Source organism: Rhinoderma darwinii, chromosome 5, assembly GCF_050947455.1.
Source record: "Rhinoderma darwinii isolate aRhiDar2 chromosome 5, aRhiDar2.hap1, whole genome shotgun sequence".
NCBI lineage: Eukaryota > Metazoa > Chordata > Amphibia > Anura > Rhinodermatidae > Rhinoderma > Rhinoderma darwinii.
The window spans coordinates 62449838-62466339 of NC_134691.1; the positions used below are offsets into that span (position 1 = coordinate 62449838).

General features: G+C 43.1%; 1 long non-coding RNA gene across 1 annotated transcript in view; it reads left to right on the plus strand.

Annotated features, from left to right (window-relative positions):
- The window catches only part of LOC142651411 (uncharacterized), a 37859-nt gene extending 22178 nt beyond the window's left edge, over positions 1-15681 (plus strand). Inside the window, exons 2-4 of the long non-coding RNA XR_012847617.1 lie at positions 4097-4232; positions 6029-6133; positions 14643-15681. This is a non-coding gene — a long non-coding RNA (uncharacterized LOC142651411). The remainder of the gene's footprint in view (positions 1-4096; positions 4233-6028; positions 6134-14642) is intronic.
- Positions 15682-16502: the final 821 nt, after the last annotated feature.

Sequence of the window (16502 nt, forward strand, 5' to 3'; positions counted from 1 at the left end):
GCAGGGGGAGTCCAGGGAACAGGGGCACAGCACATCAGCTGTAGAGAGCAGACTGTCAGAGATTGTGATGGGCAGGTGCTGGAGTCTCCCTGACAGTCTGCTCCTCTGTGTAGCTGTACACTGTCCCTCCTGTCTAAACCTCCAGCAGCTGCCTGATAACGGCAACTCTGAAACTAGAGGGTGAAGGACCTGTGGTGACGTCACAGTCACATGATTAAGGTCCTGGAGGCTGCCAGAGACCAGCACCGCAGAGGAAGAGACTGGTAAGTAAGTAAGTGTGTGTGCGTGCGCGTGCGTGCGTGTGCGTGTGTGTGTGTGTTAGTTAATGTAAGTCTATATAGTGTGTGCTGTGTATATAGTGTCTATAATGTAAGTCTATGTAGTGTGTGTTTATGTGTGTGTGTGTGTGTCATAATGTAAGTCTATATAGTGTGTGCTGTGTATATAGTGTGTGCTGTGTATATAGTGTGTGCTGTGTATATAGTGTGTGCTGTGTATATAGTGTGTGCTGTGTATATAGTGTGTGCTGTGTATATAGTGTGTGCTGTGTATATAGTGTGTGCTGTGTATATAGTGTGTGCTGTGTATATAGTGTGCTGTGTTTATAGTGTCTATAATGTAAGTCTATATAGTGTGTGTGGTTTGAATATATAGTGTGTGGTGTTAGTGTGAATTGTATATAGGGTGTTTAATCTCACATTTTTTGTGTGCAAAATAATTTCCCACCCATAGAGCCCTCTGCAGTAAGTCAGATGCTCAGAACCCGCCCCCTGCAGTATAATCTCCCCCATGGAGCCCTCAGTAGTTATTATACTGCAGGGGGGGGGCAGAGCGTTTGATTGACTGTTCAGGGTTCTATAGGGGAATAACTCCTTCCCCCCCCAAGAGCCATAAGGGCAGATTTACACGAACGTGTAATACGTCCGTGCAACGCGCGTGCTTTTCACGTGCGTCGCACGGACCTATGCAAGTATATGGGGCAGTGCAGACTGTCAGTGATTTTTGCGCAGCGTGAGTCCGCTGCGTAAAACTGACGACATGTCCTATATTTCTGCGTTTTTTGCGCATCACACACCCATTGAAGTCAATGGGTGCGTGAAAATCACGCGCAGCACACGGAGGCACCCGTGCGTGATTTGCTCAACAGCAGTATAACTATGATTGCAAACAGAAAAGCACCAGGTGCTACAAACATACAGAGTGTCATAATGATGGCGGCTGCGCGAAAGGCACGCAGCCGCGCATCATATGGTGATGACACGCGGAGCTGTTAAGTGCCTTTTGCGCGCGCAAAACGCCGCATTTTTTGCGTGCGCAAAACGCACACGCTCGTGTAAATCCGCCCTAAGTGTCAGACACTTAGACCCTCCCATAGGGCACTCAGCAGTCAGTCAGATGCACTGGGGAGGGGTGTCTGACTGCTTAAAGGGAATGTGTTGCCAGCAAAACATGTTTTTTTTTTTTTAGTTAAACAATTAGTGCGTAGGTGATTAAACATTGTTCTAATTTTTTATTTTTTTTCCACGAGTCACTAAATATTATAAATTGGATTCAATTTATAATATTTCCCATTGCTGGTCACTAGATGGAGCAATTCCCAAAATTGCAGCATTGCATGTGGTAAAGCAACCACATTGCTTTATGCTGCAAAATTGGGTAAAAATCCCTTGCTCTAGTGAGCTCTCAGAATCCCCCCCTCCTTTATCCTGGCTAGTGCCGGGAGAAACGAGGGGTTTGAACGGTCTAACCTCCTACACTGTGTGTCGCCATTTTTTGAGCTAACACACAGTGTAGTAGGTTTACATACAGTAGTAAACACGCACATACATAGAAATCACTTACCTGCTCCAGTCACCGCCGCTCCCTCCGGTCAGTCTGCTACCGCCGCTCCAAGTGCACAAGTCCGGAAGCCGCGACCGGAAGTAGTAATCTTACTGCCCGGCCGCGACTTCCGGTCCACAGGAAAATGGCGCCGGACGGCGCGCATTTCAAATTGAACTGTGTGGGAGCGGCGCATGCGCCGTTCCCACACAGCGGCGTACACGATAGTGGATGGAACAGGCCCCGTTCGCAGTCCCTATGGGACTGGAGCTGCCGTATTCCATGTCTGTATGTGTCGTTAATCGACACATACAGAAATGGAAAAAAAAATGGCAGCCCCCATAGGGAAGAAAAAGTGTAAAAATAAGAAAAAGTAACACACAAACACACAAATAAATCCAAACGTTTTTAATAAAGCACTAACATCTTTAACATATTAAAAAAATTTTTGGGGTGACACTGTTCCTTTAAAGGGTAACTAACGAAACTTTTTAAAAAAAATTACATGTCATAGTGACATGTCAAATGTTCTAATCGGTGGGGGTCCGGGCACTGAGACCCCACCAATCGCTGAAACAAAGTGGCAGAAGCGCTCAGGTGAGTGAGGAGCCACTTTGTTTCTGATCGTCTTTCCTGTGATAGCCGAGCATGCGGTCTATGGGCACAACAGAAAGTCTATGAGTCCGTACACCGCGCCGAGAAAAGACAGTCAGAAATTAAGTGGAACAGCGCTCACCCGGGCACTCCTGCTGCTTTGTTTTAGTGATCGGTGGTGGTCTCAATGCTGGGACCCCCATCAATCAAAACTTCTGACTAGGGATGTCACGATACCAGAATTTGGACTTCGATACCGATACTTCGTTTAGTATTGCGATTTCGATACCAATTTCGATACTTTTGCCAACAGTAATAAAAAAAAAAATCTTCCGTTTTCTGATGTGAGGCGCGACGTGTGATGAATTTTGAACGCGCCTCACATTAATAGTAATTAATCCCATCATGTTTCTCAGTCATAATGGGTTAATGTGCGAGGTACATGATGGGGTTAATTACTATTAATGTGAGGAACATGGAGGTTAAATTCATCGCACCTCGCACCTCACATTAATAAGTGATAGAAAGCCGTGTTTATTTCATTTTTTTACAGCGCACACATCATAAATGATGCAAAAAAATTGTTGTGCGCGCCATTACTGAATGTATGAATATTTTATGTATTGAGACTTATTTTAATGTTTATTGTAAAAAAGGTGAATGTGTATTTTTTTTTTTAATTTAGCAATACTTTGTTTTTACTTTATTTTTAAACTTTAATGTACTGACATATATCAGATATATCCCAGTACATTAGCCTGTGGACGGATAGCACAGACATATATCAGATATATGCCAGTACATTAGCCTGTGTACGGATAGCACACAGGCAGTTGTTAGGACATACTTGGGTATGTCCTAACAACAAGAAATATGGTAAGACAGCCCTGGGGTCCGTCAATAGACCCTGAGCTGTCTGCCCATATATGGTATGGCCCTCGATCGCGTCACAGGAATTTCCTGTGACGCGATCCAGGGGCATCCCCCCTGCTCATTTTCCCCTGAATGCTGCAGTCAGCTTTGATCGCAGCATTCAGGAGAATAGCGGCGGAGATGAGCGGTTTCTCTGATCTCCGCCGTTATAGAGCAGGGCTGCGGCTGTGTAATACAACCATTGCCCCGCTCCTGACAGGAAGTGCGCGCGCGGTCAGCATGAGGAGGTGCGGCCGGCGCTGCACTAATGAGCGGCAGTTCAGGCACTGAGGCCAGAACATGGGGGTGTTTTGTAGTGCGCCCGCCATGTTCTGTCTCCAGTGCCGCCTCTCATTAGTGCAGCGCCGGCCGCATCGCATCATCCTGACCCCGCAAACTTATCATGACTCAGGAGCGGGGCTGTGGCTGAATTACACAGCCGCAGCCGCGCTCCCATACATTCATGTATTACTATACTGAGCTGTGCGGCTGCGCAGCTCAGTATCGAAATACAGGAAATAGCGGTATCGAACCGTTTAGGGATGCACAGTATCGAAACAGTATCGAAGTTTCGATGCACCGTGCATCCCTACTTCTGACACATCACTCTCACTATGACACGCCAAATGTTTTTTAAAAGTTTAGTTACCTCTTGGGGACTGAATTTATTGGTTTGAGTTAATGTATGGGCCTGGGTCTTAATTTGCTTAGGGGTCTGGGGTATAAGACAATTTATGGTGTTTATTTCTGAATTTTTATGTTGCTATAGACGCTGTAAATGGCTACAGAATCAAGGGGAAAAGATTTCTCATCAGGAAACTCTGCAGTCATCAGGAGAAGTCGCCATAACGGCCTGTGTCAGATGGAGAAGAAAAGAGAACGACCCATTAGTGAAGACATCACCTGTGAGTCATTGCATTTATAGATCTGTCACCTCTCCTGACATGTCTGTTATCGGAAATCCTTGTATTCCACATAAAGTCTTTGTGTACCCAGGACTAATAGACAAATGCGTGTTACCATTCCCCTTGTCAGGAGGATGTGTCCCTACACAGTGTGATACTGTCAGCGATGGTTGGAGACTGTCAGTGTGTAGGGACACAGCCCTTTGACAAGGGGAATCGTAGCACTCATTTGTCAATGCTCACACAGAAAGGTGGTGTTTAATATAGACATGACGTGGCAGAGCGGTGGTGGACAAGGGGGCCCAAGCTTGTGGAACAGCCCAGGGCCCATGGTCTACTTAATCCGCCACTGGTTGCAATACATTTTGAATGCTGTAACTAGTAAAGTATGTTAATATATGCACTGTAATTGGAGGTTTTGCATATTTCTTGAGAATTGGCTTAGAATTCCCTTGAGACATTCATCCAATAAAGTCCTCATTAGTAGGAATGTTTCTCTGAGAATAATTACGTTGTACTGATGTGAACTTCATCAGGAAATGTGTCGCTGATTGTTCTCAATGTTGATCATGTATAAGTGGCTACAGCCAGTCCTAAGGACAGTGAGTCTTTTATATGGCTGCCATATATACTTGATGGAATATAACTATAGAAAAGAAACAATGCAAACGTTTTTGATAGTTCAGTGTTTAGGTGTTAATATTCATTTTGTACTAGGTTGTTGTATTGTCATATATTTTATCTAACATGTCTGCATTATCACCTTATGGGTCAAACATTTCAGAATCACAAGCAGACAGAAGTTTAAAGGGGTTGTCTCATCACAGAACCCCTTTAATATGACAGCCGCTGTTGCAGGTCCAATTTGCAAGACCCCAGTAAACAGCTGATTTTTCTGGTGGGGGTTGAGTGCTGTGCATGTAATATGTGGATGGACCAGGTCCACGAGAGAGCTGCTGCTTGTGAGCAGCTCCCCACTCTGACTTATGGAGTGGGGGACCTCCCCTCTGTCCTCCATATGCCGTAATAGAAAGAGGTTGTTGAGATGAGACATACCCTTTTACCACACATGGGGACTTATTACAATGATACATAATGTCAAGTTCATGTTTATTATGTCTGTGTATATTAGTGGATTGCTTATGCAGTAACTTCTTAAAGGGGTTGTACCAAAATAAAAATCATCACCTATCCACCATTGGGACCCCCACAGATCATTTGCAGGAGGACATTGAATGGCGTGGTGGTCGGGCAAGCGTGCTGCCGCACCATTCAAAGTTTATGGAATGATGGAAACAGCCGAATAGAGTGGTGGGCTGTTTTCATCTTTCTCATAGACGTTGAGTGAAGCGGCGAGCGCATACTTGAATGCTACTCCATTTAAGCTCCTCCTCACTTCAGGGGGTGCAGTAAGGAGGATCCGTTGGGTCGGGACCCCATTCTTGTGATCGCTGGGGATTCCTGTAATAGGGCCCCCAGCGATCAGAAAATTATCACCAATTCTGTGGATAGCGGATCATTTTTGATTCTAGGACATTTACTTTAATATACTCTTATTTAAAGGCCAAGTTCACACGTAGCGTAAATACTGCAGTTTTTTTTCGCAACGGATGCAGTTGCGGAAAATCTGCAGCATAATAAGGTAGCAGCAAAGTGGATGAAATTTGAACAAATCTCATCCACAAGTTGTGTAAATGCTGAGCGGAACAAAAACGCTCAGAAATTGACCTGCGGTGCGATTTATTAATCCGCAGCATACCAATTGTATTTACGTAATTGCCGCTTTTTTGTTGCAGATTTTCCCCATTGAATTCAATAGGGAGGTACAACTTGCAACAAATAGCAGATGTTGCGTTGTTTTTCTGGCAGAAAAGCAGCGATTCCACCGCAAAAACGCCATGGTAAGTATCCTTTTTTTTCTTTTCAGTGTAGGATTTCCACAGCGGACATTCCAGACGGAAAACTGCAACACAACTTGGTATGGTTTTTTAGCCGGAATTCCCTGCGGCGACCAGGGCGGATAGGCTGTGTGCTTTTACGCAGCATATCTGCCCTGAGTGAACATACAACTAGTGACTTAAATGATTTAATCAGAATAAATGCTATCATAATCAGTGCCATTCAGATTTTCTTATCAACTGCAGAATAGATTCAATACTCCAAATTACTAAATGGGTGACACTGGCAACATTTACTACCTATGAAGGTGAAATTACAAATAGTGATTTCATGATGACATCACTATACACCACTTCATTAAATTTCAGAATTGATAAATGTTAATGATGTCACAACTGGTGGAGTGTCCTAATAATAATCGTAAGTTAATATATTAGCATTAACCCCTTAACGACCTCCAAAACGTATTTTCACGGCGGCAGTTAAGGGTACTTATGACAGAGCGCTGACTTTTCACTACGCTGTGACAAAAGTCCGTCATGGGTGTCCTGTGGTGGCTAAAGCGGGTGTCGGGCGGTCTAAAGACAGGGTGTTAATGGCTTCTATGGCAGCCGGGGGCCTAACAAATGCCCCCAGGTCTGCCTGTAGTGGATGCCTGCTAGGCCATGCCAGTGGCATGGCCTAACAGGTGCCTGTCAGTTTTACACTGACAGACAATAATACACTGCAATACAGTATATTATAATGATCGCATAGTAAAGTCCCCTAGGGGGACTAAAAATAAAGTTATCGAAACGTTTAATAAAGTTAATTATAAATAAATAAAAATCCCAAGTAAAAAAAAATGTTTTTCTCTTACAAAATGCTTTATTATGAAAAAAATAAATAATTTAGAACATTACACATATTTGGTACCGCCACCTCAGTAACGACCACACCTATAAAGCTATTATGTTATTTAACCCGCATAGTGAACGCCGTAAAAAAAAAAAAAAAAAAACACTGCTAGATTTGCTGTTTTCTGTTCATCCTCCCTTCAAAAAAATTTGATAAAAAGTGATCAAAAAGTCGCATGAACCATGTTTATTGCACTATCTTTATGTGAACATGGTACAGTTAGTACCACCGTATTTTGATTCATACTTTCTTTAGATGGCTGGGAGGTTACCTCCCATTGATGTTCATGCATTTCATATACTGTTCATATACTGTGAAAATTTGTATTTTGTACTGCGTGCAAATTTTTGGGCAATGGTGTACAATGTTTTATATGCTGTTAAAAAAAATTTCAAAATAAAAATCTTGATAAAGAAAAAAAAAAAAAAAAAAGTCGCATGAACTCCAAAATGGCACCAATAAAAACTAGAATTCGTCCCACAAGAACAAATAATTTTGAAAAAAAAGTGTTTTTACTGTGTAAAAGTAGTAAAACAAAAAAAACTATATAAATATGGTATCATCGTAACGACCCCCTGAATAAAGCTATTATGTTATTTATACCACACAGTAAACGGCGTAAATCTAAGACACAAAAAAGCGTGGCAAAATGTCAGGTTCTAAAAAGCGTGGCAAAATGTCAGGTTCTTTTCCATTACCCCCCTAAAAAAGTTAATCAATAACTTATATGTACCCCAAAATGGTGCTATTAAAAAAATACAACTTGCCCCGCAAAAAACAAGACCTTATACAGCTATGTAGACGAAAAAATAAAAAAAGTTATAGCTCTTTCATTGAGACTATGGAAAAACGTCAAAAATTGGTCATTACAGCCTAAAATAGGCTGGTCACTAAGGGGTTAAAGTATAATTTTATCAATTTTGTTGCATAACACACATGGATACCTTGTCAGAAGTTGTTATATTTCTTTTTCTTTCACCCCGTAGTAAATATAGAAACCGCAATCATTTGATGTAGGGGTAATAGTTTGGCTGGCTGTTATTATTTTCCCATAATTTCTTCTGCAGATATCTAAAAATTCTCCGGGGATGAAACCGCGTCGCAAAACTCGGCAAAAACGGCCCGAGAACGCCTCCCATTGATTTCAATGGGAGGCGTCGGCGTCTTTTTCCCGCGAGCAGTAAGACTGCCTCGCGGGAAAAAGAAGCGACATGCCCTATCTTCGGGCGCTTCCGCCTCTGACCTCCCATTGACTTCAATGCGAGGCAGAGAAAGCGTATTTCGCGCTGTTTTATGCCCGCGGCGCTCAATGGCCGCGGGCGAAAAACGCAGCGAAAATCGACGTGCAGGGAGAGGAAAATCTGCCTCAAAGTTCCAAATGGAATTTTGAGGCAGATATTCCTCCCCCAAAATACTCCGTGTGAACATAGCCTTAAGGAATACAAGCGTATCGTCAGCATAGAGCGAGAAACGCTCCTCCCTTCCACACATCTCAAAGCCTTTAATGTCAGGAGAAGCCCTTATAGCTAACGCATGAGGCTCATTGGCCAATGCAAAGAGGGAAGGCGAGAGTGGGCAACCCTGTCTAGTCCTTCGGGCTAGTGTGAATGAGGGGAAGATGTGACAATCGGTTTTAATACTGGCTAGAGGTTGGGAGTATAATAGCTGTATCCATCAGATTAATCTGGGCCCAAACCCAAATTTACCAAGTACAGACCACAAGTAAGACCACTCTATGGAGTCAAATGCCTTTTCGAGATATAAAGCGGCAACAATTCTGGACCCTCCCGAACCCACAGCAGGGGACATGTTAGTAAAGAGCCTTCGAAGGTTCACATCAGTGGCTTTCCTGGGCATAAAGTCAGATTGGTCCGGATGTATAATATGAGAAATTAGTTTTTTGCAGACACCACCAAAATCTTAGCTATTATTTTAATGTCACAGTTAAAGAGCAAAATAGGCTGGCAGGAGTCACATTCTTTAGGATCTTTACTGGGCTTGGGATGAATACTACAAGAGCCTCTCTCATAGAGGGGGAGAGGGTATGGCCCCTATCAAAGGATTGAAAAGGTTAAGCAAATGATGGGCAATTAAGTCAACTTGTGCTTTTTACCACTCTATGGGCATGCCATCCAGACCAGGGGTTTTTCGGTTCGGAAAGGAGCTAATAGCCTTTGTAATTTCCTTTATAGTTAGATTGGCTTCGAGAATACTAACATCCTCTCTATCCAGGGTAGGGAACACAATATTATCTAGATATATCTCTAGATCAGAAGGGGTAGTGGAAACTTTAGATGAGTATAAGTCAGAGTCAAATTTAGCAAAGACTTCATTAATGGCCAAGGGGTCACCAACAGACATCCCAGTGCAGGAAGTTATTTCCAAAATAGAATTTGGGGTAGTGTCCTCTCTAGCCAGGTAAGCCATCAAAAGATCATTCTTGTCTCCATGTTCAAAAACTCTGTGCTAACAATACAACATTTTTTTTCTTAGTAAGTTAAGTTACTAAAAGATTATATTCTCGTTGTTTTGCTGAGAAGGTAGTAAAGGCTGAAGTTTCCCTAGTCCTGATAAACTCTTCCTCTGCCACAACCAACTCAGCTTCTAAAACCGTACGCTGCTGAGCTAGCCACCTCCTATATGAGGATTTAGCCCATATAACTACCCCTCTAATATACGCCTGGAAGGCATCCCATACCAGATTGCTATCTGCTGAACCCAAATTAGTTCTCCAGCACCCTAAAATTTATTTTTCCAATGTAGTTGCAATCTCGGCGCAAGAGAGCCAGGGAAGACTCTGGATTGCAGATCTTGCGCTTTGAAATTTCAGGGAACCCCAGAGTAACCATGAGGGGAGAGTGGTCTGAGATTTCTTGAGGGAGGCACTGCATATCTGCTACATATGTCAAGGATACAGCATTACCAAACGCCAAGTCAATTTGGGAGAATGATCTACAGGCTGGTGAGTAGCATGAATAAGCTACAGAGTCAGGGTAACGAGCCCGCCAAATTTCCCGTAAATGACAGCACAATTAGCTAAATGGGAACCAGAACCCGGTACTCACCCAAATTTGCCTAAGGCAGAGAACAGCAAGAGAATAAAACCCCCAGAATCAGAAGGGGAGCAGGACCAAACTCCGTTACCAACATTATTATATCAGTGAGTAGTTGCACAGTGGCCGAAGGAGGATTATATACATTCACTATAATAAAGGATGTGAAATGGATTTGACAGAGTAGCATAATGAATCTCCCCCTTGGATCTGTTCTTACATTTGCAACATCACATTGTAGAGATTTGCGGACCAGTAACGAGACCCCAGAGGAGTAACTGGAGTAGGAGGCGTGATAACCATTCCTGTCCCAGGGCCGTATAAGGGCTCGCAACCTGGAACCGAGTAAATTAATCTCTTGTAACATAACAATTTGCGGATTGTACATAGAAAGGAAATAAATTACTAGAGGCTGTCTGAATTTGTCATTCAAACCTCTCACATTCCAGGAGATAATTTTAAGATGGCATAGCGTCTCCATGAGAAATAGTAAGGGCTATATAAATCCGGAGAGTCGCAAGACACTGGGGTTGAATATTTTAATTGCATCTCCTGTGGAAATCTCCAACACCAACACTCCCATTTATCAGATCACCAGTCCACATATGGAATGAAAGGACATATATACAAGCAGACAAGTATGAAAGGCAAAAACAATTAAACCCAACCCAAACCCATGCTACCCATCCCCCAGAACTTGAGACAGGTTTCATTCCCAATTGCAGCAAGTAGCAAAAAAACAGAAACTAAACTACAAAGTATGTTGAAATGGTTAGTAAAGGGGGGCAGCCCCCTTTCCCTAGAATGTAGCAAGAATTTTCACATAAGATCAATAGACTCGGCAGAGCTACAGCTTGGAAGACAGGAGTATTACGGCAACATATCTAAGTTCTGGTAGGCAACCTGACATCCGTCATCATTGAAGATATCAGCGAGAAAACGCCAAATCTTCACCCGAAGCGTAAAGTGTAGAGCATGAACCATGGCAGAAAACAGTCTGTCATTATAGGTCCTCACAGCATAGGAAGATATGGAGCGATAGGAGCCAAACAGTATCTGATGCATATCGATATTTCGGCATATCTCTCAGCACACATCACACCAGAGATCATTGGCGAGGGAAATCGAGTGCTCCATCAAGGAGTATAGAAGCTAGAGTCCATAACTTACCAACCAGGCAAAGACCTCTTTCGGCTTGTCCAGGAATATTGCAGGACCGTTGTGCACCAATCTGAGTTTGTTTCTCCCTAAGGCATTTCTTCGCCTCCATAAATCGCTACCTCTGTTTTTGTTCCTCCAATGAGTAATCTGGAAAGACTCTCACATCCTGATTAGTATGTTTCAAAGGCTCTTGTTTCCTTGCTAGTTCCTTATCTCTGTCCTTGAAATTTAGAAACTTTCCAATGAACGTGCGAGGCGGTTCTCCAGGTGGAGGAGCTCTAGTCGGGATACGATGCGCATGTTCTACACAGAACATAGCAGAAAAGGCAGTATCCCCAAACAATGACTTGAGCCAATTTTCCAAAAATGCAGCAGGATCAGGCCTTTCCACACCTTCAGGGAGGCCGATGAAGCAGATGTTGCATCTTCGCAAACGGTTCTCCATATCATCTAATTTCGCCCACCATGTGGACTGTTGCATTTCTAGAGTGTCGACCCTTGATCTCAAAGGAGTCACGACATCTTCCAGATCGGAAATACGCCTCTCAGACTAAGTAGGTTTTTCGCGTAGTGTGTGTATGTCAGCTCTGAGAAGACCAAAATCTGTCTGAAGGGCATACATTTTCTCGGTTAGAACCGTACGAGATTCTGTGATTCTGCCTTCCGCAAATCCAACATGTACGGTTTAGGAGGAGAGTCGACAGAAGTGGAAGGAGAGGTGGAGGCCTCAGAAGGCCACGCGGCATGGGGTCCAGATATAGGACCAGTGGATTTATCCATCTTGTCCATAATTTTGGACTGTTTGGAGGGGGCCATTTTAGGAGTACACCGAGTTGCAGGACAATGTAAGGACGGAGAATCACCTCAGATCGGTGCACAACCAGACACACTTTATAGAATTATAGGAATAGGGAAGGGAGAAGATCCTCCATGCATCTTCTTATATCCAGATTGCATCTTAGCAGTATAAGAGGAGATAGCATGGAGGCCATAAAACATCCAAGTATCAGTGGCAACAAGTTTGCTAAAGTCACTCACCACACTACAATGGTGGTCGCGTCCACAGGAATTCCCCTTCAGAGCATCCCCTGTGTCGCAGCTACAAGCCCCAGGCAGGCGTTAGGGCAAATCACAAGGGGCTACACACAAGGCCCAAACTGTGGGACAGGGGGTCCATTGTGGTTCCGGTGCGGACGTAAGTAGCCTGCGTCCGTCCACCACAACAAATCCAGGCTGGGGATCCATTCCAGACAAGGTCCAAAACTCCAAGCCGCAGAATACAGGTTATCCCCTCAGGAGGTCGTCACTCCTCAGTAGGAGCAGAGGGGAGCCCTCCCCGTAGACCCAGGAGTACACAGGAGAGTACACAGCCGGGCGCGCGGCCTCTCCAACTTCCAGCCACCATCTGTTACTCCAGTCCGCAGCTTTAGACCGGCCAGTAGGCCGCAATTGCAAAAGAGGAGCAAGGGCCCAAATATGCGTCTGAAAAGGAGCACTGACCTCCGCTGGTAGCAAATCACCACACCTGGTAGCAAATCACCTGGAGGAGCGCTGGGACCACGTATAGAGCAGGATTACTCAGGATAGCATGCTAGGGACGGGAGCCCCAGTAAAACACCTCCAGCCAGCCCCACGTCCAAGCCATGCCCCCCCCTGCAATAAAGTGTCTTTGATCCAAAGATTTTGTTAGTTCTACTTTAATGTAAGGCTACCCTCATAATAACTAACATTGACTGACCTGTGTTACAGCTTGAAATCTTCCCACAGCTCTGATTATATAACAATCTATAGGTAACCGCTTCAGTGTGACCCTACTAACCTTACTCTTTGTTTTTATTCTCGCGCATCTCTCATTTGTGTATTGTCTTTCAACTCTGTAGCTTAGAAAATCTCTTTTATGCTCCGTTACACCAGGGACTAATTTTGCTCAGGGCAAGAGAAAAACTTTTTGTATGAGATCAAGATTTTAGAAAGTATTCTCACCGCAACAAATACAGAATTGTAGCATAGCGGCAAAAGGAGTGTATAGCTATAAGTACATTGTATCTTAACTCAAGTAGATATATTTCTGTATAGCAATAAATGTGTCACACGAATTACAATTCAATACAATCCATTATTGATAGAGGTGAGACCAGTCAGTGTACAAACACCACCCTGACCCATCTTGTCAAGAAGACTTTTTGTTGGATTAAAATGTATTGAATGACCTAGTGATGAACTCTGAGAAATACAAATGTAATTGCAAGCCCCCCAGAAAAATGTTACAATTTATGGATGCTGTGGGTCGGGCTAAGATGTTCTCTTTTATCTTTTGATAAATTATTGGAGATATATCTAAATGTAAGTATTGGCGGGGTTTGAGCCTAGACCTCCACTAACCGCTAGCATAAAAGGGTTGTGGTATTTATTAAGCCGCTTTAGTTTAGTTTGGATTTTTTCAGATCCACGAGTTTTGTTGATGGAACTTCCTTCTATTTACATTAGACTATTTACTATAATACATATACACTTGCAATTTCAATGAGACCACCATTAGCTGAGCTTGGAGATACAGAAATATTAGAGTCAGGCCCCATGCACACGAACGTGCTTTTGCGGCCGCAATTCCCCCGAAAATACACAGGAGAATTGTGGCCTCATTCATTCCTATGGGGCCATGCACACGACCGTGGTTTCCACAGTCCGTGCATGGCCCCGGAGCCCGGACCACAGAAAGAACAGGCAAGCCTTATTACGGCCGTGTTCTGTGGTCCGGACTAATTGAAAATAATGGCCGCGGCCATATGCACAGCCTGCGATTTGCGGGTGGGTCGCGGTTGACACTCCGTGGCCGGCCAACCCGAAAATCACAGCCGTGCACATGGCTACGGATCCGTTGCCTGTATTTGTGGTCCATTTGTCTGCAAAAAACCTTCGGTCATGCATCCATGTGTCATCAGTATTCACATATCTGCAAAAAAAGGAAGGCTGAGTAGGTCACATGATCTGCAAATACGGTCAGTAAAATGACATGTCCTGAGTTTTTGCGGCCCAGAATCGCCCCCCACAACGGATCCGTGTACATCACGGTCGTGTGCATGGGGCCATATAAATGAATAGGTCTGTGTGCTATCTGCAAAACTGCGGAAAGCACATGGACAAAAAACCACAGTGGGGTGCATTAGGCCTTAAGCACAGGGTTGGACTGGCCACCAAGTGCACCAAAGGATCCTGAGGTCCGAACAAGGTTCTGTCTATAATGGACCCCTAATACAACAGAGCCTCAAAGGTTCAGCAGAAGAAAACCCCATTTGTAGCTGACATTAAAACCAATCACAGTTGATTCACCAATAACTTATTAGGGCTTATTGATGATATAGGCCATACCACTAATATATTCTCTCTCCATCCATTACAGGGTCAAAAAATGTAAATGGGACAAGAACACGGGACTTGTTAACCACGGCTCTAATGGACTACAGTAATTGTAATGATGAATATGTGCGCTACAGTGATTTTATTATGAAATAGTGTTTATCATGTTTAGTCAACCGTGGTTCAAGTATGTCGTTGCTGTCTTTTTCACTCTGTCTATCTAGTATATTCATCATGCGAAGATACTGCATTCTATAACCTGGTGCAGATTGTGAGAAGGTGTTGCAGCACACTGTATTTTATTAGATGAATAACGCTAATTCTTTTCCTCTTCATTCTACAAAACCATCAGATTATCTAACAGCCTATTAAAAATACATAAACTGTACTCCTCAAGCATATATGCATCTGTAATATTACCGCCGTAATAGGTAAGGAGACCAAGAGATTCAGCAGCTTCCTCTGTGAACGCTTTTTAATGCGCAAATTGGTCATCAAGGTTTCCAGATAGAAAAGTGTGGTGGGCAACATTATCAGAGTATAAAGGACATGTCCTGTAGAGCTGGGCACACATGGGAGATTAGAAGATTCTTTGTGTAAACCGCAATAATGGACGAGGCGTCTTTCACGTCACATGTTATATCCATCATCTTTTGTTTTCAATTAGATGGGGCTTATGATCAATTATATTTGTAGGTCATACGGCACAGTAGCTGAGACTGCGTGCTGAATAATAGACCAAGCATCGCACTGGCGGGACATCATACACACGAGTGTAGTCAGTCGGGATGCACAGGAAATGACCTCCAGGCCTCAACTCTGAATAGAGATATAATGACCCGTATTTGTAAAAACTTAACTCGCAAGCTGTCTTCTGGAAAAGCGAGTAGGCACATGGTCACATTTTATTGCTAAAATTCTGTTTGTGTTCTTCTAGTTCATGGAGATTGCAGAGCACATTTTATGATCTGTAGGTCACTATCATGTTGATTAGAATATAAATTGAGTTTTAATTAAAAGGCTGACCTATTCCAGTGTTATTGAATCGACCTTCGTGCCTCAAATGTAATTGCCAATCGTTTAACTGCTTTTTTTTTTTTTTTTTATTTTTTTTAAAAGAAAAATACAAATTGAGATGAATTTTAGTGCATTGTTTTGAATGTAAAATTATAAAACTGTACATTGATTTTGTGATACAAGTAAAAAAAAAAATCATACTGTTGTAAAGTTTCAGAAAACATATTGAATATCAGGTGCAATACCGGATTGGTGTAACTTGGCTCATCAGATGAAATTATACCAAAGGTAAGCTAGGCATACTTGCATTGTATTTTCGCAGTGTGAAAATACGCTACGGAAAATTACAATGTATGCCTATGGAAGAAATACTCCGGAACTCTACGGATTTCTCTAGTTCTTGAATAGCAGAATATTTTTTTCATAGAACTACATTGTAAAATTTTCCGCAGGGTATGTGTACGTGTAAATACAATGCAAGTATGCAACGTGTGAGCGCACCCTAAAGGGCTTGCTCTGTAGATTTGACTTGCATAGTAAACTCTACTATCATACACGTCATATCACTAATAAAGGAATCAAAACCCCAGATGTTGTGGCCGAAAATGGGCCCACAAGAGAATCCTCTGGTGGGGTGATACAACCCAAAACATTTCTGGTTGAGAGTAGTAAAATAAGAACAGGTGTGGTAGTGTTGATGGCTGTGATTTAATCACTGATTGCACGAACTGGCGGTCATTCTTTAGTGATCAATGTTAGCTGAAGGGGTGTGACAGAGTGATGGACCGTCGTTTGGTGATAATCGGGTGCTGTATTTTGAAAATATTCTTACCGAGGGGATCCATACAAAATAGATCTGTAACGCAGGAAATACCCCTCCAAATGG